This window comes from Pantherophis guttatus, chromosome 7, assembly GCF_059756535.1.
Source record: "Pantherophis guttatus breed Tessera chromosome 7, ASM5975653v1, whole genome shotgun sequence".
NCBI classification, from domain to species: Eukaryota; Metazoa; Chordata; class Lepidosauria; order Squamata; family Colubridae; genus Pantherophis; species Pantherophis guttatus.
Window position 1 is genome coordinate 88,479,820 of NC_142069.1, and position 25,871 is coordinate 88,505,690.

Here is a 25,871-nt window from a genome sequence, read left to right on the forward strand (position 1 = left end):
TCTTTCAGAGGAAGGTGATCAACACCCACCTATCCCACGTGGAACGCTGCCAAAGAGCTAATTTCCAGACACAGGGCAAGGCCAAACTTGGCACAGAGTCACAAATCGTACAGCCACCTATGCAGGATTTATAGCTGGAAAATAATAATTATCAATACTATTCCTGCTCTGATTCACATCTTGTATATATGCCTTGATTTTGGAAGGCAGTATCTCTCTTCAATTCTGTTCTGACTTAGGCTTCCTGAGAAAGTATACAGCACAATCGTAGTCCCGGCAAACCTCTTCAATTCATACGGCTGTGAATTATTGTCATTCCCAGTCCGAAAGGCTTCACAAACAGTCTTTCAGAGGAAGGTTCATCAACACCCACCTTATCTCCCTCGGAATGCTGCCAGAGAACTAATTGACACATGCAGGGCAAGGCCAAACGTAGCACAGAGGCAAACAGAACTTTCCAAAGCTTCACAGAGTCACAAACAGAAGTTTCAAATCTTGGATCGGCCAGATGAACTAATTGCTTCCTGCCAAAGCTCACGTCCCGCTCGCTTCTCTTTTATGTCTTATGGGAGGGGCCAATCATCTCCAAGCCTTACTCCCAAGTCGACCCTGTTTCCTTAATTGTTCCTGTCTCCTAGTAGCTCTGTGCATGTGCACACTGGGAACAGGCTCACACTGTTCTTCTGCCTCGCTGATGTCAGACTCTGGAGACTCCGGAGGCAGCAAAGAACTACCAGATGGCCCCCTCTCTGCCTCTGACTCAGAGCCTTCATCCGAGCCTTCTCCAGACTCCAGGACTGTTTCACATTCCTTCCCAACCTCCTCACTGTCTGAATCTGCTTCCAGCTCTGCTGGCCGCTGTCAGGCCAAAACAATAGAGATAGGAGATATGGCAATCTGAAGATGGCAAAGTAGAGCCGATGATCACAGCAAAGAACCAAGGAACTAGTCTATACATTGGTTTCTTGGAATTTTTCTGGACCAGGAGAAGTCTGGAGATTGCCCACATGTACTCCAGGCCACAGATAGTGGTTTTCCGTGGGTTTGAGTGCCAGACTGGCCATTTTGCTTGCAACCACAGTGGAAGTTTTAAAAAGACACCGAGTTTGGAAACCTCACTTTCTAATACTTTTGGAAATTGCTCGTTAACTACTTCTAAGCTGCTGGAGACTTTCAGAATGGCAAGTTTGAAACCCTGGGTGAGTCTGTCTTTTAATCTTGAACAAAATTAAATTTCAGTTATTAGGACGAGAATTTAAAGAATCTGAAATAAATAGCAAAAATCTAAAAAAAAAAGGTTTTGATCTTAGAGCCCAGGGCCCAGATAGAATTGGGATATTGAACCTTTTTGCAATAAAATGTTGGAATTAATTATAAAGTACAAAGAGCTTCTCTTGGGAAATAGATCCTGTTTTGATTTTTTTACAAGACACAACAAAGATAGTCTCGTAATTTCAAAAACTGGGCACTAGAGGGGACTAAAGATTTTAGGTAGAGGAAGGAAAAGCCATGGTGGCACCTTGGTTAGAATATAGTATTGCAGGCTAACTCTGCCCACGGTCAGGAGTTTAATCCTGACCGGCTCAATGTTGACTTAGGTTTCCGTCCTTCCAAGATCGGTAAAATGAGGGCCCAGATTGTTGGGGGCAATTGGCTGACTCTGTAAACTGCTTAGACAGGGTTTTAAAGCACTGTGAAGCAGTATATATGTCTAAGTGCTATTGTTATTGTTAATTAAGCGTTGGTAGCACAGTGGTTAGAATGCAATATTGCAGGCTAACTCTGCCCACAGCCAGGAGTTTGATCCTGACCGGCTCAAGTTTGACTCAGCCTTCCATCTTTCCAAAGTTGGTAAAATGAGGACCCAGATTGTTGGGGGCAAGAGGCTGACTCTGTAAACTGTTTAGAGAGGGCTATAAATCATTATGAAGCGATAAACAAGTCTATCTATCTCAGGTTGACTCAGCCTTCTGTCCTTCCAAGGTTGGTAAAATGAGGACCCAGATTGTTGAGGGCAATGCATTGACTCTGTAAACTGCTCAAAGTGTATTGTAAAACACTATGGAGCGGTATATACGTCTAAGAGCTATGGCTATTGCTATACGGACCTTCAAGATGGTGATAGCAATTAAAATAGCGAAAGAAGCTTTTGAAGAATGGAATCAGAAAACAGTAGCCAATTTCATCCATGGTTCTTAATAATAAACCAGTATATGTTCAGCTGTATTTCATTTTTTTTTCATTTTATTTAATTTGTATACCGCCCTACTCCCGAAGGACTCAGGGCGGTGAAGAGGCACAGGATAAAACACATAGAATACAAAAATTTAAGAACAGAAGTAAAATTGAATTAAATCAATTTAGCCCAAGACAAATTTAAAACCCCAGGTTAAGAACAAATTAAAATTTACATTAAAAAGAGAATGGGAAAGGTTAAGCCAGACCAGCCTGGTGAAATAAAAAGGTCTTGAGAGCGCGGCGGAAAGTGCGTAGATCCGGGATCCTCCGTATCTCCGGCGGGAGCTCGTTTCAGATAGTAGGTGCCCCCACAGAGAAGGCTCTCCCCCTGGAAGCCGCCAGCCGACATTGTTTGGCCAACGGCACCAGGAGGAGTCCCTCTCTGTGAGAGCGTACCGGCCGGTGGGAGGCCGTTTACGGCAGCAGGCGGTCCCATATGCAGATAACATATCATCCTTTACCTCACATAGATCGATCTGTACTTCCGGTATGTAGTTTAGAGATTTTATTTGCAAAACAACATGGGTTTCTGTTTTGATCAAAGAAAAATGAAAACCAATCTACCCAAACAAATTAAAACCTTCAACACTTTGAAAGTTTAGAATTACATAAGAGCCATTTCATTCCATGCAAAAAAACCCAACAACAACCAACTTCCATCACCACAACAAAATTTGCTTTTTAAAGTAGAAATAGCATAAAAATTCACTCCACGTTCTAGCGAGGAACCATTAATATTTTTTATGATAACCACACTAAAAGCTCGCAGCTATTTCCTGCTGCTTCCCTGCCACCTTATCCCAAGCGCCTCTAATTTTTTGTTTCTTGTTTCTCTGTTTATAATCTATGAGATATATTTCTCCCTTCTCCATTTTATAATCTATTCTACACAGCTCTTTCAGCCATCCTTTTCAGGGTTTTGTTTACCTCATACTTTCTGAAACCTCTTCCACTCTTAATGCACAAAATTGGACTTGTTCCTTGCGCTTACACAAGTTTTTCCCTTCTTTGTGAAGTAAACATGTTGTTGTGGTCCGCCAGCAGCCTGTGGAGCTGGCAGTGGAGTTGGACAGTGAGGAGGCTGGGGAGGAACATGGGCCAGTCTGGGGAAGGCCCAGACGAGGGCTCTGCGTCGGAGGCAGAGATGGGGCAAGGGCCATCTGGGAGTGATGCGCGGACTCCGGAGCCCCCAGAGTCGAACAGCAGAGAGGCAGAGGAACAGGAGGAGCCTGTTCCTAATGCGCGCATGCATAGAGCTGCCAGAAGGCAAGAGCAGCTAAAGCAAAAGGGACGACTCGGGAGTAAGGCCAGGAGATGATTGGCCCCTCCCATAAGGCTTAAAAGAGAAACAAAGGCACTTGGGGCCTTTTGCAGGAAAGCAACGTTGCTAACTCTGTTTCCAGTTGGCATCTCTTGTTTGTTTCTGAACTTTGTGGGGCTTTGCTAAGTAAGGCCTTTGGCAGGCTGTCAAAGAAGATAAAGGTTGGTGATTATCCTGAAGGACTTCTTCTGAAGGACTTGTTTTGCAACTAATTGGAACTCAACTGGGAATGAACATAATTCTCAGCTGTTACAATAAAATAGGTTTTTTGGGGGGACTAATTGTGTCTTGTAATGACTCAGTAAGCCCAGGTCACAACACATATCCTCAAAGATGTTAGACTGTCAATATTCTGAGAGGATTATAGGTAGTCCTCGATTTACAAAAGTTTGTTTAGTGACCGTTCAAAGTTACAACGACACTGGAAAAAAGTGACTTACGGCCATTTTTCACACTTAGGACCGTTGCAGCCTCCCCGTGGTCACGTGATTTACATTCAGATGCTTGAGAACTGTTTCATATTTATGACGGTTGCAGCTTCCTGGGGGTCACACAACCATCTTTTGCGACCTTCTGATCAGCAAGGTCAACACGGGAACCAGATTCACTTAACAACCGTCTTACTAGTTTAACAACCTCAGCGATTCACTTAACAAATTTAGCAAAGGAAAATCGTAAAAATGGGACAAAACTCGCTTAACAAATGTCTCACTTAGCAACCTAAGTTCTGGGCTCAGTGATGGTCATAGGTTGAGGACTATCTGTATTCTCTAGGGGGGAGGGAATCTCCTTGAACCTTCTGTATCAATATTTGCCTGATCTCAGGCAATGCCTCAGTTGTATTCATGAGACTTGCTGCAAGATTATCAAAACCATTGTCTCCTGTGATAAGACAAAAACCTTATGAGATTTTAGGAAATCTCAAAAGACTGGCGTTCTTAAATGAAATATTGTAACATTTCAACAATTTCACCTGAGTTTCCATGAGTTTCCTGGGCTTTGTTAGGTTTTTTTTAAGTGGGGGTATCTCTTGAGAGATCTAACAGATGCTTTAAGGCTTGCCTGCAAGCATTTGGCTAGGAAGGAAGGAAGGAAGGAAGGAAGGAAGGAAGGAAGGAAGGAAGGAAGGAAGGAAGGAAGGAAGGAAGAAGGAAGGAAGGAAGGAAGGAAGGAAGGAAGGAGAGAGACGAGGGAGGGAGGGAAGAAGGAAGGAAGGAAGGAAAGAAGAAAAAAGACAGGAAGGAAGGAAGACAGGAAGGAAGGAAGGAAGGAAGGAAGGAAAGAAGAAAGAGGAAAGGAAGGAAGGAAGGAAAGAAAGAAGAAAGAAAGAAAGGAAAGAACGAAGGAAGGAAGGAAGGAAAGAAGAAAGGAAGAAAGACAGGAAGGAAGGAAGGAAAGAGAGAGAGTAGAGAGATGGAGGGACAGAGGAAGGAAGGAAGGAAGGAAGGAAGGAAGGAAGGAAGGAAGGAAGGAAGGAAGGAAGGGGGAAGAGAATGGGGCCCAGGAAGCATGCCACTTTCTCACGGTGCCTGCCCTCTGGAATAACATTCTCCCAAACATCTGTATTGCTCCTGTTCAGATGATGTTCAGGAAACTATTAAAGACCTGATACTCTCCCAGAGAATGTTGAATGGATTTCTTTTTTATTATTATTATATCTTATTGGGTGAATCAGATTTATGATTTCCTTTTTTATATATATTAAATCTTAATTGTAAACCATCCATGGTCCTTTGAAGATGGTGAGCTATAGAAAAAAAACCCCCAACAACCCTTATTGTTATTTAGGAAGGAAGAGGGTATTTAGGGCTTGTAGTACTAATTCTACTATTCACATAGTGCTGTCTAATGTTTATGTGTATTTACACAAGTAGTGTGACTGTACCTTCCTCCTCCTTCCCCCTCCCCCTCCCCTCCTCCCCGCCTCCTCCTCCTCCCTGAGAACTTTTGCACTAGAAATAAATTCCTTGTTTGTCTAATCACCAAATAATCAGCCAAATAAAGTCTTCTGTTTCGTTCCATTCCATCCTGCCCCATCCTGTTCTATTCTATTCTACATTCTATTCTATATGCTATTCTGTTCTGTTCTGTTCTGTTCTGTTCTGTGCCGTGCCGTGCCGTGCCGTGCCATATTCTATTCTATTCTATTCTATTCTATTCTATTCTATTCTATTCTATTCTATTCTATTCTATTCTATTCTATTCTATTCTATTCCATTCCATTCCATTCCATTCCATTCCATTCCATTCCATTCCATTCCATCTATTCTATGCTATGCTATGCTATGCTATGCTATGCCATGCCATGCCATTTATTCCATGCCATGCCATGCCATGCCATGCCATGCCATGCCATGCCATGCCATGCCATATCTTCTCTCCTCTCCTCTCCTCTCCTCTCCTCTCCTCTCCTCTCCTCTCCTCTCCTCTCTTCTTCCCTTCCCTTCCCTTCCCTTCCCTTCCATTCCATATATTCTATGCTATGCTATGCTATGCTATGCTATGCTATGCTATGCTATGCTATGCTATGCTATGCTATGCTATGCTATGCTATGCTATGTCATTCCACTCCACTCCATTCCATTCCATATTCCATTCCATATTCCATTCCATATTCCATTCCATATTCCATCCCACCCCATCCTGGCATCGCGTGGAATCAACCCAAGCAGAAATTGGTATGCCATGCAATGAAAAGAGGAAGGATATCGTAATATAACCTGGCCGGCTTTAATAGCCTTGCCCAAAAACCGTCCCTCGGCAGCCGCAGCGGCAGAGCAGAATGAGAAAGGATGGCCTTAAGACGGAGCACATACGAAAGCCTTCAGTAGCTGCATGATGCCAGTATCTCACGCTAATGTATATTAATGTTCCAGTTAGGCTCCTCCAGGACCGAGGAGATGTCTGCCGCACATCGCCATGGAAACCCACGAATGCATATTCGTTTAATCTGGGACCCGCCACTCCTCCTTAAAGCAGCTGTTCGCTTGGAGATTTGGCAAAAGGCTTGAAATTTACAAAGGCGGGGAGGCTAAGAATCACGTGAAAATAATAACACTGTTAATAATAAGAGCAAAAGCTGGCTATTTTCACCCAAACGAGTCTTTTTTTTGTGTGTGTGTGCAATAAATCTTTTAAAATTATTTTTTTAATTATTTTATTTTTTAAATACAAATAATGCAAACATAGTACATATACATCTAAATACAAAAAAAGAAGAGGGAAAAAAGGGGGACCCCCCCAATATTACAGTGCACCCCCACCCACCCTGGAGACCTTCCCCCCTTTACATTTCTTTGTCTATAACAGCCAATTCGCACCGATTCGGGAGAACCAGTTGTTAACTTTCTAAGCAGTTCGGAGAACCGGTTGTTGGAAGAAATCTTATTTTGTTTTTTTCCACTTTACAGGGCTAATCCTGTAAGGAAGGCAGGAAGGGAACATTCTGGTGGTGTTTCTAGCCTAATCTTTATTGCCCTATTTACAGAAACTGCCTCTCTGGTTAACCCTTATTACATTGTAACAGCTAAGTCAAAGCACCCATCAATGTGAGTGATGTTGAGTTGGCCACGCCCACACGGTCACATGACCACCAAGCCACGCCTACCCAGCTGGTCATTAGGGCAGAGAACCGGTTGTTAAATTATTTGAATCCCACCCCTGTATGTATGTATGTATGTATATATATATTCCATATATACTTTTTGTACATTCAATCATATAAAACAGCATATATTCTTGAGTAGGTTTATTCCCTTTGCCTTCCACCAACACTGATTTTATAAAAAAAACCCCATATTTCATTATCATAATTTGCTCTGATCATCCTGTTCTTAAATTTAATTTCTGTGGTTAATTTATCATTTGTTGCCATACTCCAAATTTCATTGTACCACTCGTTTCTATCAGTGACCCAATTTCATCTCCAATATTTAGCCATCACCAATCTAACAACAGTAACAGAGTTGGAATGGACCTTGGGAGGTCATCTAGTCCAACCCCCTACTCACACAGGAGATCTGTACTAGGGATTCGAACCGCCGAACTGCCAACCTTTCTGATCGACAAGCTCAGTGTCTTTGCCACTGAGCCATTTTATGAGATTTACAATCAATTCCTTTTTTATTTAATTTATATCGCGTTTTTCCACCAGCAACAATAATGCAATTCTCAGTGACATGTCTAAATTTACATTCAAAAGGGCTCTAATTTCTCTAAACACCATGTCCCATTATTTTTTGTGCACTATCACAATCCCACCAATCAATTCTTGACCACTTACAGAACTGTTTCTTAAACACAGTCCCTGAATCTGGAAATTAAAATTCAACGGAACAAAACCATGTCTAAAAAGGGGATTTCTTTGAAATTCCCCCTCAGTTCTGTGTTTATGGATAGACATCACAGTGGGAGAGAATATTTTCTCTGGTCTTTGTAACCCAACGACGTGCAAGAAGTTGGACAAAAATTGCAGGCAAGGTAGTAGAATCCGCTTCCTGTAATCTAGCTAAGGTGGCGAGATAGGGTGGAAGAGGTTGGAGGCTTCATTATACTAAATAATGGGGCTCTTTTATTTATTTATTTAATCATTTAATTTCTATAGCTGCCAGTCTCAATCAATGAGTTCCGGTGGCTTGGAATTCAATTTTTTTAAAAAAAGTATTAAATGGTACTTAAAGTAGTTCTAGTCTAAAAGATCAAACAATAATAGGAAGGGATTGTTGTGAAAAGGAAGACAGGGAGAAGGAGAGGGAAAGAGAGGAGAGAGGGAGGGAAAGAGAGGAGAGAGAAGGGGAGAGAGAGGGAGAGAAAGGGAGGAGAGGGAGGGAGGGAGAGTAGGAAAGGGGATGAGAGAGGAGAGAGATGGAGGAAGAGAGAGAGAGGAAAAGAGAGGAGAGAGGGAGGGAAAGAGGGAAAGAGAGGAGAGAGTGATGGAGGGAGGGAGAGAGAGAGAAAAGGAAAGGGAGGAGAGGGAGGGAGAGTAGGAAAGGGGATGAGAGAGGAGAGAGATGGAGGGAGAGAGAGAGGGAAAGAGAGAGAAGGAGGGAGGGAGAGAGGAAAAGGGAAAAAGAGGAGAGGGAGGGAGACTAGGAAAGAGGGGACGAGAGAGGAGAGAGGCGGAGGGAGGGAGGGAGGAAAGGAGAGAGGAGCGAGACAGAAGGAGGGAGGGAAAGAGAGAGAAGGCGGGAGGGAGGGAAAGAGAGAGGAGAGAGAGAGAGGGAGAGAGGGAAAGAGAGAGGAGGGAGGGAGAGTAAGAAAGAGGGGATGAGAGACGAGAGCGACAGTGGGAAGGAAAGAGGGAAAGATCTATCTATCTATCTATCTATCTATCTATCTATCTATCTATCTATCTATCTATTTTAAATAAATAACAATTTGGGCCAAATCCATTATAAAATCATGGAGTGCAAGATGCTAAGATCTAAGCCACACAATTATACAAAAACACCCTATTTTGTGACGGAACAGTAACCAAAACCAGAATTTCATGACGACGTATGAAAGAACCTCTCTTCTGTCCATAATGACTGAATATTTTTTTCCCTACTACCTGCAACTCTCTCTCTCTGTCTCTCTCTCTCTCTCTCTCTCTTCATTTTTGATGTGCTTGTTGTGAGTTCTTAGGAACCGATCGCACAAAACACACCATGAAAGGACTTCTTTTGTAAACTTGGCTGATTTTTCTCTTTACGCTTAGCGTTACAAGCACAGAATGACAATCCATTTCTCTGCAGGCTTACCATCTTCAGCTACAAAGGAATGCAAGTGGCAAAGCTAAGGCAAACTCCCTTGGCGTCTGCTGTCCAAGCAGAACCGAAAGTAGTAAAATTGTGTGATTGTCCGGTTGTCCTGTTTCTCTGAGATAAACAACCTTTGTGTCTGCGACAGTTTTGTGCTGCTAAAAATCACACTGGGCCGGACAAGAAGCAATGGATGGAAACTAATCAAGGAGAGAATTAATTACGATTATTATAATTATGATGAGGATGAGGATTAACAATACATGTGTAAGTGATTTCTTTGATTTTTAAATGTAATTTAAAGAAGCTGTATGGTTATAGTTGAAAGAGATATTAATTGATAGTACAGTGATAGTACTTGATAGTACTTGAAGAGCCTTGATAGTACAGTGGTCTACGCACCCTGTTATTAACACAGCTGCCTGCAATTTACTGCTGATTCGAATCTCTCCAAGGCTCAAGGTTGACTCAGCCTTCCATCCTTTCTAAGGTAGGTAAAATGAGGACCCAGATTGTGGGGGCAATAAGCTGACTTTGTATAAATACACAAAAGTATGAAGGCTATTGCTTAACACACTGTAAGCCGTCCTGAGTCTCCGGAGAAGGGCGGCATATAAATCAAATTTTTAAAAAAATAAATTGGAAAATACACCATACTCTATAGGAATTGGGAATATTATATGCAACAACGAAAAGAGAGAGGGAACTGGAGTGGAGTGGAAGGGAGTAGGAGAGGAGGGGAGAAAGAGTAAGGGTAGAGAGGGGAAAGGAGGGAGGGGAGGAGAAAGGGAAGGAGATAGAAGCGGAGAAGAAGAGAGGGGAAATAGAGAGGGGACAGGAGAAGGAGAAAAGGAGAAAGGGAAGGAGAGGGAAGGAGAGGGGAGGGGAGAAGAGAGGGAGGAGAAAGGAGAGGGATGTTGTAGAAATGGGTGAAATATGGTGTACAGGAGAAAAGAAAACAGACGGACAATTTTGTATTATTTTTTTCTTGAGGGTTATACTACTGAAACTATAACAGAAGATAATACGGGACGCTAAAGTACCTCGGTTTAGATGTTATTGCATATGAGTTAATATTTATCTGAAAATTAAAATTTTGCGTAAAAGAAAATAATACGAAATAAGGAAAATGCAATGTAATAATTAGGAATATGTTTACATGCATTGAAATGTGTGATACTCAAACATCGCGCCAGTCGCACAATGATATGTATAAATAAAATAATAATAATAAAAATTAGATTTAAAAAAAAAAGGAGAGAACAACCTAGAGCAGTGATGGCTAAGCTTTTCAGCGCTGAGTGCTGAAAACACCCATAATGCAATGCATGCACGACCCTCCCCGTCTGCCCCATCACCTGCCTGCACGCGTGACTCCCCTGCATGCACCCTGCCCTCGTGCATGCACTCCCGACCCCCGTGTGCACCCAACCCTCCTGTGCATGCATGCATGACCCCCGCGCATGTGGCCCGGCCTCTCACATGTGCACGCCCCACTCCACATGCATGTACATGTGTCTCCCGCATGTGCCGCACTCCCCATGCATGCAGGGCAGAGACTCGAAAACCAGCTGGCTGGCAAGAGGAGTGCGTGCAAGCACGGCGGAGCTGAGCTGGGGCGACGGCTCACATGCCCGCAGAGAGGGTTTTGCATGCCACCTGTGTGCCATAGGTTCGCCATCACAGACCTAGAGAATAGAACTGGGTTGGAATCTGAGTTGGAAGGGACCTTGGAGGTCTTCTAGTTCAACCTCTAGAAGCACCCAGAACTTCTGGAGGCAAGCCATTTGTTGTGGCTCCATTGCCTGAGCTTGGGCTATCGACAGATGCAGACTCTGAGAGTGAGGGAGAGGAGTTGGCAAGGCCTCCCTCTCCAGGACCCTCCTCTCTGGCAATGCCTCCGGAGGACACCGAAGGCCAAACGATAGGCTCAGAGCCAAGCACGTCCCCGCAGCCACAGGTGGACAGCGATGAAGAAGATAAATGCTGGCTGGACCTGCGACAGAGGCGCAGGGAGAAGCGTGCACAGCAGAAGGGAAGGCGTGCCAGAGATTAGCTGAGTCACTGGACCACACCCCACAGGGTATAAATGTGGGTGTGGTGGTTGGTTCAGTTTGTGACGAGCAAAAACTGGAAATACTCCATGATCTCTGTGTTACTGGACTCTGCCTGCTTTATCGGACTGCATTTGGATTAATCCTTGTATTGTTGACACTCTGCCTGTTTTATCGGAATGCTGGCAGTCTAATCTTTGTTTTGTGTGAGTAAAGTCTGAATTAGCAGCTAGCCACTGGGTTGCTGCCAGCTTTATCTTCAAAGAGTTTTGTCGTGTGGCTTATTAACTCCGGGCTGTCTGTGGGGGTGCGTGTGGGGTACGGGGACAGAACACCATTCCACTGGTTAATTGTTCTTTCTGTCAGGAAGTTTCTCCTTAGTTCTAGGTTGCTTCTCTCCTTGGTTAGTTTCTTGCACTATCTTTTCTGGAATTAAGGAGAAATTTCCTGACGGTGGGAACAATTCATCAGTAGAACATCTTGACTTTAGAAGTTCTAGGTTTCCCATCAGTGGTGGTTTTCAAGAAGAGGTTGGAGCAAGGGGTTGGCCTAGAAGACTTCCAGAGTCCCTTCTAACTCTTGTTATTCTATTATTCTATTCTTGGGTCTAGCAACATCTTTAGCTCTTACTAAATTCCTAAAGAGTTAATCAAGGTCTTCAATTAACCTTAGCTGAACTCCTCTCATGGCTACTACAACTTTGATCTTCATTCTGTATTTCATTCTTCTCCATCTAGACCAGGGGTCTCAAACTCGAGTTGTCACGTCGTCACGTGACGTATTGCGACTATTCCCCCCTTCGCCAAACCAGGTGTGGGTGTGGTCAGTGCGTGATCCATCTGGCCCGTGGGCCAGGAGTTTGACACCCCAACAGATCCCATGCTACATTACAGGTAGTCCTCAACTTATAACCACAACTGAGCCCCAAATCTTTTGTTGTTAAGTGGGAAATGTGTTGAGTTTTGCCCAGGGGTGAAATCCAGCAGGTTCTGACAGGTTCTGGAGAACCGGTAGCGGAAATTTTGAGCAGTTCATAAAACCGGCAAATACCACCTCTGACTGGCCCCAGAGTGGGGTGGGAATGGAGATTTTGCAGTATCCTTCCCCCAGGAGTGGGGAGAGAATGGGGATTTTGCAGTATCCTTCCCCTGCCATGCCTACCATGCCACACCACACCCATCAAGCCACACCCACCTTAGCCGGCAATTGTTAAGGTAGGAATGTGATTGTTCAGTGTATCGGGCTTCCCCACTGACGTCGTTCATCAAAAGGTCACGAAAGGGGATCATGTGACCCCGGGATACTGCAACCGTCATAAATATGAATCAGTTGCCGAGCATCTGAATTTCGATCACGTGACTGTGGGAAAGGCTGCAACTATCATTAAATGTGGAAAAACGGTCACAAGTCACTTTTTTTCAGTGCCGCTATAACTTCGGTCACTAAATGAACAGTTGTTAAATCGAGGATGGCCTCTCTCCTGTGGATTGCTGCTATGGAACATAGATCAGTTTTCCTGCCAAGCTGTATGTCTTTTATCAGCTCTGCTGTGCTATTTATTTATCGATAAATATTTAAAGTTTTATTTACGATCTGTCAGTTTCTCCCCACTTCCTTATTTAAAAAGGTAAAGGTTCCCCTCGCACATACATGCTACTCATTCCCGACTCTAGGGGGTGGCGCTCATCTCCGTTTCAAAGCCGAAGAGCCAGCGTGGTCTGAAGACGTCTCCATGGTCATGTGGCTGGCATGACTCAACGCCAAAGGCGCACGGAACGCTGTTCCCTTCCCACCAAAGGTGGTGCCTATTTTTCTACTTGCATTTTTTTACCTGCTTTCGAACTGCTAGGTTGGCAGAAGCTGGGACAAGTCACGGGAGCTCACCCCATTACACGGCACTAGGGACTCGAACCGCTGAACTGCCGACCTTTCGATCGACAAGCTCAGCATCTTAGCCATTGAGCCACTATGTGCTCAGTGTGCAATACTGCAGGCTAACTCACTGCTCACTGCCAGGAGTTCGATCCTGACCAGTTCAAGGTTGACTCAGCCTTCCGTCCTTCCGAGGTCAGTAAAATGAGGACCCAGATTGCAATTGGCTGACTCTGTAAACTGCTTAGAGAGGGCCGGAAAGCACTGTGAAGCAGTATATAAGTCTAAGTGCTATTGCTATTGTCTATGGAGATTTTCAGTTATCTGGATTTTGTGTGTGTGTGTGTGTGTCTCTCTCTGTGTGATAATGAACTGTCAGAGAACAATTTCACAGATGACTAAAATAGAATAGCCTTTAGAAAACTATTTTTCTCTCCGCCAAACAAATGATCAGAAGCATCACATGAGCCATACTAAGCCTTTGTGAATCGTTGCGTGGAGCAGACGTCTAGCAGATGAATTCCTAGGAGTTATGGGATGGTTTATTGTCTAAAAAGCCGCTTCTTCCATTGGTCTCCTTAAAACTCTTGGTAGTGAGTTCCGTGACTCTTAAAAGATGAGCAAAGCTGTGTGCCCAAAATGAACACACTGGGGGCCAGAGCTGGGCAGAAGTAACATTTTTCAATGGAACGCTAAGAGGATAAAGAATAGAATAGAATAGAATAGAATAGAATAGAATAGAATAGAATAGAATAGAATAGAATAGAATAGAATAGAATAGGAACAGGAACAGGAACAGGAACAGGAACAGAAGAGAACAGAACAGAAGAGAACAGAACAGAACAGAACAGAACAGAACAGAATAGAAGGAATGGAATTGAAAAGATGGAATGGAATTGAAAATAGGGAATGGAATAGGATGGAGTGGAGTGGAGTGGAGTGGAGTGGAGTGGAGTGGAGTGGAGTGGAGTAGAGTAGAGTAGAGTAGAGTAGAGTAGAGTAGAGTAGAGTAGAATAAGAATAAGAATAAGAATAAGAATAAGAATAAGAATAAGAATAAGAATAAAAATAAGAATAGAAACAGAAAAGAACAGAACAGAATAGAACAGATGGAATGGAATGGAATGGAATGGAATGGAATGGAATGGAATAGAATAGAATAGAATAGAATAGAATAGAATAGAATAGAATAGGATAGGATAGGATAGAATAGAATAGAATAGAATAGAATAGAATAGAATAGAATAGAATAGAATAGAATAGAATAGGTTTATTGGCCTAGTGTGTTCGGTGGATAAGCTCTCAGTGTACATCAAAGCTATAAGTGATAAATCATGATCATAGTCATCATAAAAATACATTCATCATAAATCCTAAGATACAACACTTAGTGATAGTCGTAGCATACTAAATAAGCAGTCAATATAAATTGTCCTAGGAAACTAAATAGAACAATATAAATCGTATACAAGCAACAATGTTATAGTCATAAGTAGAAAAGGAGAGAAGCAACCTAGAACTAAGGAGAGATTTCCCTGACAGTTAGAACAATTAATCAGTGGAACAACTCGCCTCCAGAAGTTGTAAAAAAGACCTCCAGGGTTCCTTCCAACTCTGTTATTCTATTCTATTCTATTCTATTCTATTCTATTCTATTCTATTCTATTCTATTCTATTCTATTCTATTCTATTCTATTCTATTCTATTCTACTCTACTCTACTCTACTCTACTCTACTCTACTCCTCTACTCTACTCTACTCTACTCTACTCTACTCTACTCTACTCTACTCTACTCTACTCTACTCTACTCTACTCTACTCTACTCTACTCCATTCCATTCCATTCCATTCCATTCCATTCCATTCCATTCCATTCTCTTCTCTCTTTTTCTTTTCCTCTGTCTTTTTTTCTTTTTCATTTTTGTATATTAACATTTCACCTAGATTAAAAGCATAGTAAAATATCTTTGCCACCTCCATCTCTTTTCCTTGCAGAGCTATGGCATCCAAAGTCACGCCTATTTTTGCTGGTATATCTGACATACAGTATATCATGTTGCCCCTAGTCCTTCTTTTCATTAAACTAAATGTCCCCAATGCCAGCAACGATATGATTGCATTGTGTAAAGTATTGCGACGTTAACCTGTTTGGGGGATACAGAATGTTGTGTTATCCCAGATTCACTGATGTGCATGTTTATGAGTGTATTTGCACAGACACTTAGACTTGAAAAAGTGGCATAAAAGAGCTAAGGTCAGGGGTGGGCTGGTGGGGGTTTGCAGGGGTTCGGGCGAACCCGTAGCTAAGATTCTGTGCAGTTCAGAGAATTCCCCAAATCCCACTCCTGGCTGGCCCCACCCATCCCGCCCCTCCTAGCAGTCCCCACATGGCCCGTTTTGGATGCAGGTGTTCTGTCCCCATCCCACACGCACACACACCAACAGACGTTCAAGAGTTAAAGACCAAACCAGCCGCCAAAATCCTTTTCCTTATGATAACGGAACTTGGCAACAACCTAGTGGCTGCCTGCCAAGAGTTTATTACTTACGAAGAGGAGAGATAACTTCTCCCCACTTCTGGTACATCAAAGAAACAGCTCAATAATTACAGAGTCAATCAAGTCCAGAGATAATCCAGCAAAGTCTATAGCAAAAGTCCGGCAATGCAGAATGGCGTGGAAGCTTTCAGCTTTGTTCGTCACAAGGTTTGACTGGCCACCACGCTCCCTTTTATATCCTGTGGGGTGTGGTCCAGTGACTCAGCCTAATCTCGGGCACGCCTTTTCTTCTGTTGCGCGCGCTTATCTCTGCGACCCCTCCACTGTGGTGCAGGAGGCTGACTAGGCCACACCCATCATGGCCACGCCCACCCAGCAACCGGTCAGAGAACCCCTTGCTAAAATTTTTGAAGCCCACCCCGGCTAAGGTGCATATTTTGAAAGATTGGAGAAAATCGAGGCATTGTCGTAAAAAGACAACTTCCTGTTGTTATGTGGAAATCCCTCAAGACATTCCCTGTTGGAACGAACCAAACAATTGCATGAATTGACTTGTTAAAAAAAGAGTACAGACTTCGCTCTAGGCACGCTAAACTGTTTCCTGCCCTCGAAAAGGCTAGCGCGATCTTTCCGAGCGACGTTAAAAGTTAAGAACTCCAGGTCAGTCTGCAAACTAGATTCAGGGAACAAACAATTTTGCTTTTTTTTTTATAGAATCGGCATCTGATCACTCTTGTTTAATCGAAACCAAAGCCTTCGCAACCGAAGCGTGAAAAGGAAATCGGAGCATATGGTTTTAGGGCAAAAATCCATTCCGTGTCTGAGTCACATTCACAGGGTTGAAATCATGGGTTCCAACACCTCTTGTTCCTACTAACCGCCAACGCTCCTTTCTGGGTTTCGCAACCTAGCCAAAAGGAAGCAAGCAAGCAAGCTTTAGCATTTATCTTTGATGTGTGTTTTTAGGCTGTTATAAAACATAACAAAACAAAACACCCTTTGAAATAATACAAGTAGCCCTCGACTTACAACAGTACATTTAGGGACCGTTCAAAGTTACCAGGGCACTGAAAAAAGGGACTTACGACCGTTTTTTCACACTTACGACCATTTTTTCACACTTACGACCGTTGCAGCCTCCCCAGGGTCATGTGATTTACAATTGGGAGGCTTGATAACCAATTCACATTTACGACAGTCGCGGTCAGCGGTGGGTTTCACATTATGTTACTACCGGTTCGCCGCACACACGCTCGCTCGCTCGCTTTGTGCATGCTTGTGGCCAGTTCTGCGGGCCTGCCTGCCTTCTGCATATGCGTCCGGCCTTTCGCACATGTGCTTTGCTCGCATGCACGCCTTCCATGCATGCACCCGGCCTCAAAAACATGCCCAAATAGGATGGCATAGAGCTGGGGCGGATGGGCAGGCCCACTCACGATTTCCGCTACCGGTTCGGGCGAACCTGTCTGAACCGGCTGAATATCACCTCTGGTCGTGGAGTCACGTGATCCTCTTTTGCGACCTTCTGACAAGCCAAGCCGACGGGGAAACCACATTCACTTAACAACCATGTGACTAATTTAAGAACTGCAGGGGTTCGTTTTAACAAATGTGGCGAGGAAAGTCGTAAAATGGGGCACGGCTCACTTGACAAATTTCTCATTGAGTAACAGAAATTTTGAGCTCAGTTGTGGTCGTAAGTCGAGGACTACCTGTATTGAAATATTTGATACGACTAGGACGATATTTGTATTTAACACGAATACTAAAGCATTCATATGTAATATGAACATTAAAGTCCTCCCCAGGGCTATTCAGAGTTTGAACATAATTCAGAAGAAATTATTTATTTATTTAAGAAAATTGAGATGGACACCCAACTCTCTTCTCAGTGACTCAGGGTGGTTTACAAGGATAAAAGCCCAATACAAGAAGATTATGAAAGCAATGACTTATAATTTCGCGGGTTGTAGAGATCACTCCCCTCCGGCCACTGTGGGTAACCCCGGGAGACAGCCTTGAGAGGGATATGACTGGAATGTGCTTTTGTTTTGACTGACGTGCTGCCTAGCTGCAGAGTTCGTTTTCCCATCCCCCTTGCCTATGGCAACTCGAGAGCAAGTCAGGGATGCTTTGCGAGTTGACACCGTGTTCCAAAGGAAAGGAGTCACCACAGAGAAGGCCCTTCTTCGTGGTCCCGCTTGACGGAACTCCTTAGGAGACAGGTCTCGGAATATTTTTTTAGATGTGGTCAGGAATGGATCCTTTTCGATCCCATGTGAGCACAACCACAGTCTGACATCCATTCAAATAACCCAGCTGTTTTCAAGCTTCGGAAAGAGTTCCTTAAAGTTAGTATGACTCTTCAAGCAGCTACAACTTACTTAAACACTCAGCTCCATTCAGTTGCCCAGACTCCACCCAGCAAAGGGTTATGGAGAGGTTAAAAGGGGAGGATGATGATGATGATGATTGAAAGGAAATGATATTGTTGGAAGGAAAATCCATCTGGTTCTGTTCCAAGCTGGGAGAAAGACACTGGAAATAAAATGGAGGCCGGAGACTGATTAGAAAGAAAAGCTCCCTTTATTGAGGAAGCGGAACCACAAACCACATGTGATTCTGAGGCAGCTGACCCATAACCGCACAATATGTTTGTGTGTCTTTGTGTGTTTCTCAATAAAGAGAACCTTTCTTTCCAATCAGCCTCCGGCCTCCATTTTATTTCCAGTGCCTTTCTCCCAGATTGGAATCGGGCCTGGATATGTCTTCCAACAATATGATGGGGATACACACACATATATGTGGTGTATTTGTGAGTTATCAAAGACAAAAAAAACCCCTACAACTCCTGAAGGTTGGTCACAGAACTGCGGATACTCTGTGTAGTAAACCACAATGAATTTATGAGCTGAATGTACATGTCTTTATTAAGCCGAAATCAAACTTGCCATGCCATGAGTTGGGGTTATAAGCCGATGCTTTACGAGGGGCAAGAGGCAAATGGGCTTTGAGTTGTCACGACGCAAACCATTAGCACCTGCAAAGGGGTGAAATCCAGCAGGTTCTCACAGGTTCTGGAAAACCGGTAGCAGAAATTTTGAGTAGTTCAGAGAACCAGCAAATGCCACCTCTGGCTGTCCCCCAGAGTGGGGTGGGGATGGAGATTTTGCAATATCCTTCCCCCAGGAGTGGGGAGGGAATGGGGATTTTGCAGTATCCTTCCCCCAGGAGTGGGGTGGGCATGGGGATTTTGCAATATCCTTCCCCTGCCATGCCCACCAAGCCACACCCACAGAACCGATAGTAAAATAATTTGAATTTCACCACTGCACACATCCCTCTCCTAGGAAAATGAGATATTTTAGGGAATATTAAAAAAGCAGAATATTTTCCCTAAAAGGGAGGCAGAAACTCATTTCCACCCCCCCCACCTTTGTCAATGGGCCATTAAGGCTTGAGCCAGTCCATTCTACGTAACAAAGATCCACCTCGTTTAGGAAGAGCCATTGTAGGAATTGCTCAAATCCCTTTCATTACATCAACATCCAGCAAGAGTCAACCAAGCTTGGGACTCAGGACAGTCTACAGAGTTGCCCCTGCATGACCCCATGGGAGCCTGACAACCAATCAGAACACAAGCTCAAATTCAAAAGCCCAACAGAGGGCATAAAACCCAGGCTGGAAATGCAAACTCCATAAAGGAACCTAATATCACATGTGGTGGACCTGCCCAAAGGCAAAACAATACTGGCAAATGATTAGAACACAAATAGAAGAAATTGCACAACAAAGAATAGAAACAAGGCCAGAAACCTTTCTACTAGGCATAATAAATGGACAATACGAAAAGGAAATAAAGTATTTAACCATTCATATAATAACAGCAGCACAAATAATTTTTGCACAAAATTGGAAGAGTAATGACATACCAACAGAAGATAGAGTAATTAGTAAAATCATGGAATGTGCAGAAATGGACAGACTCACAAAGGAATTACAAGAAAAAGAGGAACATGACTATTATCTAGTATGGGAAAAGTGGTATACTTGGTTGGAAGATAGAAAAGGGAAAAAAAAGACTAGGAAGTAATTGGAGTGACCTAATATAGAGATAGGAACACAAACCACTAATGCAGGTTAACAGTGAACTACAAAGATAGATATAAGAGAATAGACCAAAACAAGGAGAAGTCAAAAGCACAAATAAGAACATAGATTACAGTTGCGACAACTTTGATAAGATGTATATTTGAATTTTTGTTTACATGTTCTGTATGTTTTGTTGTTACTTGTTTTGTTCCGTTTGTATTTTTAAATAAATAAAATTTATTAAAGAAAAAGAAACCTAGGCATTCTCAGCATCTCTTCCCCTTCTTTTCTTCTTCACCCAAGAACTTTAAGACATGTGATCTTGTCCACCATTAAAACCACTTTTTCCAGTGTCTTTCCTCCCCGCTTGGGACTGAACCCAGATGGACATCTCTTCCAACACCACCTACATATTTCCACGTGATATTGCAAAGCAGTTGCAAAAGTCCAAAGCTCTATGTTACTACCCTGAAATAAACCTCTCTCAAATTTCCTGTTATTGTGGCTCATCCCCTTTCAGATGGGTGCAGACCAGGGTATCGGGGAGCGCTCAATTAAAATTTAAATAACTTTAGAATAACGCATGGTGCGAGAAGTTTTATATCCAGATATATTTTATTCCTTATACCATTTCCGTCTTCCCTTAAAATATTCACAGAATCCATCATGGCCTGAAAAATCAGCGTCTCCGCTAGAAGTTTGACAGCCAAGCTGAAACTGAATTAATCAAGTTAAAAATAGCAAACAGGAGAAAATTGTTTACTTCCTCAAACTCCCAAATAAGATACTCAGGCCCAATCCACATATCAAAGGATAAGGTCTGCAAACACAAACAGAGTGAATTAAATTAGGTCTCCCAGCGGAATTGCAGATTCACAAGTATGAACGTTATAGGGGATACACACACACACCTCTCAAGTGTCACCCTGGAATCAGCACATTGACACTTCCACACCCAGGACAAGCTTCCCCTATTTAACTGCCCCTAAATGCAAACTCTTTTTGCTTTTAGGAATTAATATTTCTTCTTTCCTCCCAGCTGTCTGGATCTCATTTTTATTAATTCTTCTGCAACCCCAGCTCAAGTTGGAACCCCAAATTATTCTTCTGAAAATGGCTACAGCAACTAACAAGTGAGTACAATTAGCTAGGACTCCATATATTTTCTGCTCTTCCCAATCTTTCGATCCATTAAATGCTTCCTAGGTGGTCTCACTGCTCTCTGAGATGGTATTTCTACCCGCATTTTGAGAACAAATGATTTTTTTCCTCCCCTAATACAAATAGAATCACCAGGTTTCATTTTTATCTGGTCCATTAAAGTTATCCATAGTTTTCTGTCTGGTGATCCTACCTGCAAGAAATGATAAATCTATTTCCTTGCCTTGGGTTTAAAAGAAAATTGGGCCATGTTAAATCTAATAGGAGGTAGTCATTTCCTCAGTTGAGAAGGATAATTACCAAATGGCTATGTTCCTTCTCACTCAAGGTTACCACTAGGATTCATCTCTGGGACGGGGCTGAAGTGAAGCTGCAGAACTAAACGGCAAAACTTCATAAGGGCGTTTGTAGGATAGTAAACAAATGTTAGATAGATAGATAGATAGATAGATAGATAGATAGATAGATAGATAGACAGACAGACAGACAGACAGACAGACAGACAGACAGACACAGACAGAAAGACAGAGAGTTGATAGATAGATAGATAGATAGATAGATAGATAGATAGATAGATAGATAGATAGAAGATAGACAGACAGACAGACACACACACACAGACAGACAGAGATGATAGATAGATGATAGATAGATAGATAGATAGATAGATAGATAGATAGATAGAAGATAGATGGATATCTATGATTGATTGATTGATTAATTGATAGATAGATAGATAGATAATAGATAGATAATGATTAGATAGATAGACAGACAGACAGAAAGACAGAGAGATGATAGATAGATAGATAATAGATGATAGATAGATAGACAGACACACACACACACACACAGACAGAGATGATAGATAGATGATAGATGATAGATAGATAGATAGATAGATAGATAGAAGATAGATGGATATCTATGATTGATTGATTGATTAATTGATAGATAGATAGATAATAGATAGATAATGATTAGATAGATAAATAGATAGATAGATAGATATGGATAATGTGAGATATAGATGGTAGATAGATACATGATAGATAGATAGATAGATAGATAGATAGATAGATAGATAGATAGATAGATAGATAATAGATAGATAGGAGAGGTACTTAGGTAGGTAGGTAGATGGATGGATGGGTAGGTAGAGAGAGAGAGAGAGAATGAAAGGAAGGTAGGAAGGAAAGAAAGAAAGAAAGAAAGAAAGAAAGACAGACAGACAGACAGACAGACAGACAGACACATGGGGTAGAGATAGATAGAGGCTGGACAAGTCTCTGCAGTTTTCTTGGCAAGATTTCAGAAGTGGTTTACCATTGCCTCCTTCCTAGATCTAAGAGAATGTGAGTGGTCCAAAGCAGATAGATGATAGATAGATAGATAGATAGATAGATAGATAGATAGATAGATAGATAGATAGATAGATAGAGTTCCCTGAAAGATGTTTGGGTATGTCTGGCTGATGAAACAATCACATTTTTGCTCTGAGTTTCTTTCATCTTGCCTCTTATATCCAGACTGAAATCTGTGGAACATTTTTCACCGATTAAATTCCTCAGAAAGATATATTTTGTCAGCATGAACATCTGGGTTTGTGTGACTTCTGATTTGATCTTTTAAAAAATATATTAATATGCTCTGCTTGTTTGCATGTTTATTCCTTTATTCCTAAAGAGGAAAAAAAGAAACGAAAACATGCACGATTCCCCTTTTCCATTTGTAGGAAAGCAAAAAGGAAATAGATCTGGATTATTACAGTTGTAGTTCTCAACAATTCCTTATTACAATCACATCCACAGTGAGCAGAGTGGTCTAAGTCATTAACATCTTAACTGTGTTTGTTTTATTCCCAATGCCTTTTGTTACTTAGCATTCTGTTTATTCTTCAGAGAGAGAGAGAGAGAGACTGAGACAGGGAGGGAGAGAGGGAGAGACAGAGGAGAGAGGGAGAGCGAGAGCGAGAGAAAGAGAAGAGAGAGAGAGAAGGGGAGAGAGAGAAGAGGGAGGGAAAGAGAAAGAGAGAAAGAGAGGAGAAAGAGAGAGAGCGAGAACAGGAGAGAGAGGAGAGAGAAACAGAGGAGAGAAAGGAGAGAGGGAGAGGGAGAGGGAGAGAAAGAAAGAGAAGAGAGAAGAGGAGAGAGAAGAGAGAAACAGAGAAGAGAGAGAGGGGAGAGAGAGGAGAGAGGGAGAGACAGAGGGAGAGAAAGAGAAGAGAGAAAGAAGGGGAGAGAGAGAAGAGGGAAAAAGAAAGAGAGAAAGAGAGGAGAAAGAGAGAGAGTGAGAACAGAGGAGAGAGAAACAGAAGAGAGAGAGGAGAGAGGGAGAGGGAGAGAAAGAGAGAAAGAGGAGAGAGGAGAGAGAAGAGGAGAGAGAAACAGAGGAGAGAGAGAGGAGAGAGAGAGGAGAGAGACAGAGGGAGAGAAAGAGAAAGAAAAGAGGGAGGGAAAGAGAAGAGAGAGAGAAACAGGGAACAGAGAAACAGAGGAGAGACAGAGGAAAGAGAGAGACAGAGGGAGAGAAAGAGAAGAGAGAGAGAAGGGGAGAGAGAGAAGAGGGAGGGAAAGAGAAAGAGAGTAACAGAGAAGAGAAAGAGAGAGAGTAAGAGAAGAGGATGAAGAGAAGAGAGAGACAGAGGAGAGAGAAAGAGACAGAGAGGAGAGAGAGAGAAGAGGAGAGAGAGCTGGCAGAGCTCATATGTGAAGATTAACCATTTCCTCTTTATAGTTTGCTTTTCATTATTTACTATGAACTGGAAGTCAACTGGACTGGCTGTCATCTAAACGCTTGCCCCCCCCGCCCCCCCGACCTCTGTTTAAAGTGCCATCCATGAGCTTCGGCTTTATTTATTTCTCTTTTCCATCCTGCCTACGAAGACCCCCATGACGTGGCTCCAGACACAGTTTCTCGGGTGACGTCACAGAAGTATCTTCATTACCATCCTGGTTTTATTTATTTTATTTTTAGACTTCCCCCACTGCGTAAAACCGGGGAATTGCGTTTCCCCAAGGAAGGCCCTTTCTGACGGCAAAAACTCTCTGCCTTTGGAAAACTTTAATCGCATCCCCCATAATGCACCGTCATTCTACCCTTTCTTCGCATAAAGCAATTTTTTTTAAAATTTTAATTCATTTATTTATTTTGTTTTACTTTTGGGAAAACAAATGGGAGCATCCAAGGAGTGAAAGTGTTTTTGTTGTTTTGTTTACATTTCGCCATTAATAAGCACCGTCTAAAAGTCTGTGGCTTTAACGCTGAACCATTAGCCTCGCTTTTCCACTATTATCAGGGAAATAATTTTTGGAAATCATGCTCTTCGTCTTGGGTCTAATCCGATCCGAACACCGGCAGGAACTATTTGCAATCTGCAGATGCTGAGAAGAACTGAGTGAAAAGCTCTTTAAAGCCTTCTAAAATGCTAAATTTTCTTCTCTCTCTCTCTCTCTTACACACACACACCCCAAAATCAATCCAGACACTATTTTTGGAGGCTGTTATCCTTAACTATTCATTTCTCTAGCCCACACTTGTTTGGGGAGGTAATATTATGACACTCACTCACGCTGAACACTGCAGGAGGAGTGGGAGAAAGAGGTTCTGTTCCATTTTAAGCCAATTCTAGTAGAGGTTTGCAAAGCCCCCATCGCCCATGGAAAACATAGGAAAACACTCCACTGATGGACTTTCTCTTCCTTAAAAAAACCTCAGTTGTCCAGAAATCATAGACAAATCTAAAAGGGGGAGGGGAAATTGCTTGCCTCTCTTCTTTGCAGCTTCTACATTCCCTACCAAGATACAATCTTGAGTGTGAGTATAATCCTTTCCATCTCACGGCAGAGATCTTTTCCCCATTAAAGCAGGTTTATCTCAGAAGAGGGTGGCGGTAGTTACACCTTATAGTAAAACGCCGCTTTGCATTTCCGATGGATACCTTTCAAAGCATGGCACACACACTGTCTAAGGCATGACGGAATGGCACACATATCCTTCCTTCCCCCCAATTCACGTGCCATGCACATCCCTCAAATGTCAAATATCTCCTGCCTTTTGGATCATATTGCCAAGGAAAATACCCATAACCTTATCCTGAACCCAGCTGAAGGTATCCCGGGCAAATACACAGCGTTTCAGGATTTCCAACCGGCATTCGCCCAATAGAAAAAAATCCTGGCCAATTTCTTCCGACCAATAACACTTCAGAGAAAATGCACGGCTGTGAAAAACCATCTTCTTGGTACCCAAAGAAGAAATGTGGAGCCATTTTTTTCAGCCAGGTTCATCAGAAAAAGATCCAGTGTATGCGGTGTCCAAAACGGCGCCTTTGGTTCAGGCCAAAAAAAAAAAAAGGGGGGGGGGGCATCTAGTCAGTCACCCCTTACTGAGAAAAATTGAAAAAGGCCCATTAAAAATCTGATTTCTCGGAGGGCTTCGAAGCCCACCCTCTCTCTCTCTTTCTCTCTGCAGCCGATTTGCTGCAGATTTGGAAGGGAGAAAAAGCTGGCAGGAATTTTGGCTTTCTGACTGTATTTTTCAGAGACCCAAAACATCAAACACAACCAGGTTCGGTTTTCTATCCCTGATTCTTCTTCTTTTTTTTTTTTTTTGCTTTTTCCCCCAAAATCCCCCAGGCAGTTTGCTTCAGAAGCAAGCAGAGCATAACCTCGCACACACAATAGGCGATCTGTAGACCAGTTAACATGATACACACAAAAGCCTCTATGTGTTCAGAGGCAAACGTCTTTTTGTTGTGGTCGCTGCTCGGGAAATGCACAAACCAGCCCCCAAAAAAGCATGTTCAAGAACAAAAAAAAAACAAAGAAGGAAAAGCCATTATTTACCCCCGGAGGAAAACAAAATACAAAAAACCCAAAGCATGTTAATGCTG

At 42.7% G+C, this 25,871-nt stretch overlaps 1 protein-coding gene across 22 annotated transcripts in view; it reads right to left on the minus strand.

Moving 5' to 3' along the window:
- The window catches only part of MAGI2 (membrane associated guanylate kinase, WW and PDZ domain containing 2), a 630,648-nt gene that overhangs the window by 389,911 nt on the left and 214,866 nt on the right, over window positions 1-25,871 (minus strand). The window lies entirely within an intron of this gene.